Below are 5000 nucleotides of genomic sequence, written 5' to 3'. Positions count from 1 at the left end.
TATCTACGAAACATCAAAGGAACGCAATGAGAAAGTGCGCGGGATGGGCGTCGCATAAACTGGAGAACATGACCCCGAAGAGGCGTGAAGGTGTCTCGCGGCTGGACATTCATGGGTCTTTTTTGGAAGAGCCAAATCACTTTAACTTTGAGTTAAAGTTGTAAAAATATAGATACATTAGTTATAAAGAAAAGCAGATATACAAGTTGATTAATTTACATCATTATTCATTTATTTATTTATATCAACAGACACAAACATACATTTATACAGACAGACATATACATGTCTATATATTTGCGCGTGTGTGTGTTTAATAACTTTTTACACAGAGATGGCTCCAAAAATACTTAGTTATTATGGAGTTAATGACTTGTCACCACTTTCACCTGTTTAATCACTACTTATTAAGAAAAAAAAAGATGATGATGGAATAAGAAATCAGTTGTAAGTTACACGAAAGACGTATTTTGATGGTTATTTCAAGTTATTTCAAGCTTTCTTTAAGATCTTGAAACTTCTTGTGCATTCTTACCCTTGAAAGAACCTCTTGGTCAGATACCTTGGTCTGGTTTCGAAACCAAACCAGGCATTGCCAAGCTACCTCCAGAAGAACTTTCTGCAGTTTTGTGACGTCACAGAAGTAAACAAATCGCCAGTATGGCTGATAGAAAGGGATGATTTCGATTTAATTCTCTTATGAAATTATTTACTTTGTCGCAATATGCGATATTATTCACTCACAAGGTGTAGTCATATCCGTGCCGATCACAGGCATTAATTATTTATCTAGATAAATACTAGCTACACAATTGTATTATGGCCGCCCCGGAGGTTTTCGAAGAGCATTTCTATTTGCTTTTGTTATTTTTATCCTAAAATCGCAGTTTGAAAGGACTATCTTTGCTGTTTATAGTAGATATTATCCATTTAAAATTTGTGGACGATTCTTATTTGTTCTTTCTAACCTTTTGTGCTTTATCTTTTTTAATTGATGCAAAACCAAGGTGACGAAAGACCACCTCGTGTCCAACATCACTATCATTACAAACAGCGTCTAGTCTGGTATGTGGGCGTCGGGACTGTTTTTAACGAATTCGGGAACACTAAGCAAAGCGAGCCAAGTCCCAGCTTGAATTTTCTCGACAAGAAAGCTTCTTGAGTAACTCTTGGTGGCTGAGTACTTGTGGAAACATCAGTGTGCAATAAAATTAGCTAAAAACTATAGCCGATAGTGTATGGACCAGCGGTCATTTTGAGTAAATATATCATATTGAATCGAAAGGTTGCCATCACAATTTCTTTATTCAACATCAACAGAACATAGTGAAGCACCAACGGTAGCGGCAAGGATATTAAGCAGATTTTTATGCAATGGAAAAAACTAATTAAGCCAACAGTTAATTACCAAGAAAGTAGATGTTTCTGAAACTTCGTAGTAAAAGCGAAAACGAAACAAGAATATTTAGAAAACAAAAACAAAGACCAGGTGTGGAAGGAAGTCTGGTTCCTCCTCCAGACAAGACAGATTCCTCGTGAGAATGGTTAGAAAGAATCATTCAGAGTAAGAGGCAAGTGAATGAAATGGCGGTAAGCGCGATTCCTCATCCGATGGGTAAGATTGATACGGGACGAGATATCGTGTGTGAAGGCCAGCGGAGGTGCCAGAGGAACCGAGACCGCGAGAAAACCCCGACTGGCTTGGCTTGAGGTCCACAAGGACAGGACTTCAGAGGACTGGAAGAGGTTCCCTTCCCTTTAGACGTCGCTCTGGGAATTAAAAAGTAAATAAAACATTTCGTTTGGTTTTAGGATTCCGCCTTTCATATACTTCCATGTTTGCTGCTTTGCCTTGTGAGTTTAAATCGAACATTCATTATAATCTTTATCATTTACACTACCAAGGCTCCATGACACTTAAATATGTATTTTCATTAACAGGTTTGTTTCCCTGGTGAATCCACCGTCATGATAATGCTTGTCAGAAGGACCTCTTACAGAAAAAGCAGCCAGACTCAGCAAGCACAGGCTTGATTTCCGATCCGCGTCGATGATTTTGTTGGTGCAGGTTGATCGAAGATCATGAAAACAGTTTAAAACCTGTGGGATGTCTTGCGATATTGATAGATGTCTTTTGCCCAAACTGGGTAGTTTCCTGACAATGGCTGCATACTTCTGCATGACAGGGCACCGTGCTATAAAGGCATATGTGTAACTGTTCATTCAAATAACCATGGCATCAGGTTGCTTTACAGCAACAGAGATAAACAGAGATGAAAAAGGAGCGGTCTTTGGTAAAACACACTAACAAAGTTGAGCTGACAGAGCGATTAACAAAGTATGAGAGGAAGGCCTGAAATCAGGGAAAAGCGCGTTACTACATTCGGGACCTGCTGAGCGTGGCTGCTGTATCGGGGTTAAGGGAGATCCTCTAAGTATTAATGTGATAATTTCAGAAATTCAAGTAAGAAATAGTTGTTTATCCACTTGTTAAAGCCCATGTTCAACGAAGAAAAATAATCCCAATATCATTTACAGGAATGCTTACACATATGCACATGAATACAGTATATACAAGTACAAATGCATTTGTCTGCGTGTGCGAGGACAGTGTGTTGTTGACAAAAGTCTAAACTAATAAAAGTCGGGTCAGACGGAGTGGCTCTGTAGGGCTGTCGTGTCCACAACAACTGGGATGCTCCGTACATTTTACAGCATTTGAGTTGGTGCAGCAGAGTTCTGTGCATGTAGGGCTTTGGTATTTAATTCCATTGTTGCATAATCATTTCTGTGGCATCACTTTGTGCCCCGCTTAATCTACCATCACCGAAGGGAAGTTGCTGAAACCTTAACTACTACCATCATTAACTGAAGCTTTAACATGCCAAGCAGTGCTCGTAAAGTCTCACTATTCCCTTCCCTGCTGACTGCAGCGAACAGTACACGAAACGCAGCAGAGTACATGTATTTTAAAAAGTAGGAGAAAGTAATGAAAACAGCCCATTTAAGGGAGAGAGAGAGGTAGATACAAAGGCATACAGAAACAAAGAAAAATGGACATAATAAGAGCGTAAATGATCAATACAAGAAAAGGGAACTGAATCAATTTCATCTCATTTTCATAATTGGTAAGAGGACAATTAACACATTTTTATTTCTTTATCTGTTATTCCCTTTGATTATCCAATAACGTAGCTTTATAATCTGGGTTTTCTAAGGAAGTGCTAACTTATTAACCTCCTGCCCTGGACAAGACCAGACGGAGGAGACGCGAGCAAGAAGCGAAGGGCGCCATCTGACAAAACGCCGAGATTGCAGGCACACGAGTCCCTTTCGAAAACAGCTGTTAGTACTAACCAAAATAGGCACATAATATCAATACACTATGTAATAAGGTTATTCTCTTCGTTACATCATAGCCTTTAATCATCATTCGAATAGAATAGTTATTTATTTTACCCATAGAAGATCTAACCTGATTAAAAGCTAGATGTGGAGGAATATTTTATCATTTGCTAATTAGCGTCTCTCTCTATATATGTGTGTGTTTGTATGTATGTATGAATATATGTATGTAAATATGTATATGTATATATATATGTATATATATATATATGTATATATATATATGTATAATATATATATATATATATATATATATATATATATATATATATATATATATATATATATATGTGTGTGTGTGTGTGTGTGTGTGTGTGTGTGTGTGTGTGTGTGTGTGTGTGTGTGTATGTATATTAATGTGTGTATATATATGTACACACACACACACACACACACACACACACACACACACACACACACACACACACATATATATATATATATATATATATATATATATATATATATATATATATATATATATGTATATAAACCTCTTTTCACTTGTTCATCTGCATTTCTTTCTCCCTCCATTTGATTGCATAAAGACGGGTAGAAAACTCAGTGAGGAATATTCAAAGCACAATCGAGCAATTGTTAGAGAAAAGAAGAGAAGACCGAAGCGAAGGCTCCGAGAAGGACACGAGACGTCTGGCGGCGTCGCAGCGGAGCGTCTGGAGGAGCCCGAGGGAGAGGCCGAAGGAGAGCCCGAGGGAGAGGCCGAAGGAGAGCCCGAGGGAGAGCCCGAGGGAGAGGCCGAAGGAGAGCCCGAGGCAGAGCCCGAGGGAGAGGCCGAAGGAGAGCCCGAGGCAGAGCCCGAGGCAGAGCCCGAGGGAGAGGCCGAAGGAGAGCCCGAGGGAGAGGCCGAAGGAGAGCCCGAGGGAGAGGCCGAAGGAGAGCCCGAGGCAGAGCCCGAGGGAGAGGCCGAAGGAGAGCCCGAGGCAGAGCCCGAGGGAGAGGCCGAAGGAGAGCCCGAGGCAGAGCCCGAGGCAGAGCCCGAGGGAGAGGCCGAAGGAGAGCCCGAGGGAGAGGCCGAAGGAGAGCCCGAGGGAGAGGCCGAAGGAGAGCCCGAGGGAGAGGCCGAAGGAGAGCCCGAGGGAGAGCCCGAGGGAGAGGCCGAAGGAGAGCCCGAGGGAGAGGCCGAAGGAGAGCCCGAGGGAGAGGCCGAAGGAGAGCCCGAGGCAGAGCCCAAGGGAGAGGCCGAAGGAGAGCCCGAGGGAGAGGCCGAAGGAGAGCCCGAGGGAGAGGCCGAAGGAGAGCCCGAGGGAGAGGCCGAAGGAGAGCCCGAGGGAGAGGCCGAAGGAGAGCCCGAGGGAGAGGCCGAAGGAGAGCCCGAGGGAGAGGCCGAAGGAGAGCCCGAGGGAGAGGCCGAAGGAGAGCCCGAGGGAGAGGCCGAAGGAGAGCCCGAGGGAGAGGCCGAAGGAGAGGCCGAAGGAGAGCCCGAGGGAGAGGCCGAAGGAGAGCCCGAGGGAGAGGCCGAAGGAGAGCCCGAGGCAGAGCCCGAGGGAGAGGCCGAAGGAGAGCCCGAGGTAGAGGCCGAAGGAGAGCCCGAGGGAGAGGCCGAAGGAGAGCCCGAGGGAGAGCTCGAGGGAGAG

General features: G+C 43.9%; 1 protein-coding gene across 6 annotated transcripts in view; it reads right to left on the bottom strand.

The window, feature by feature from the left end:
* Positions 1–5000, bottom strand: part of LOC113828302 (delta and Notch-like epidermal growth factor-related receptor) — a 163739-nt gene that overhangs the window by 68721 nt on the left and 90018 nt on the right. The window lies entirely within an intron of this gene.

This window comes from Penaeus vannamei, chromosome 33 (assembly GCF_042767895.1).
Source record: "Penaeus vannamei isolate JL-2024 chromosome 33, ASM4276789v1, whole genome shotgun sequence".
Classification (NCBI taxonomy): Eukaryota; Metazoa; Arthropoda; class Malacostraca; order Decapoda; family Penaeidae; genus Penaeus; species Penaeus vannamei.
This window is presented reverse-complemented; position numbering and strand designations above follow the sequence as displayed.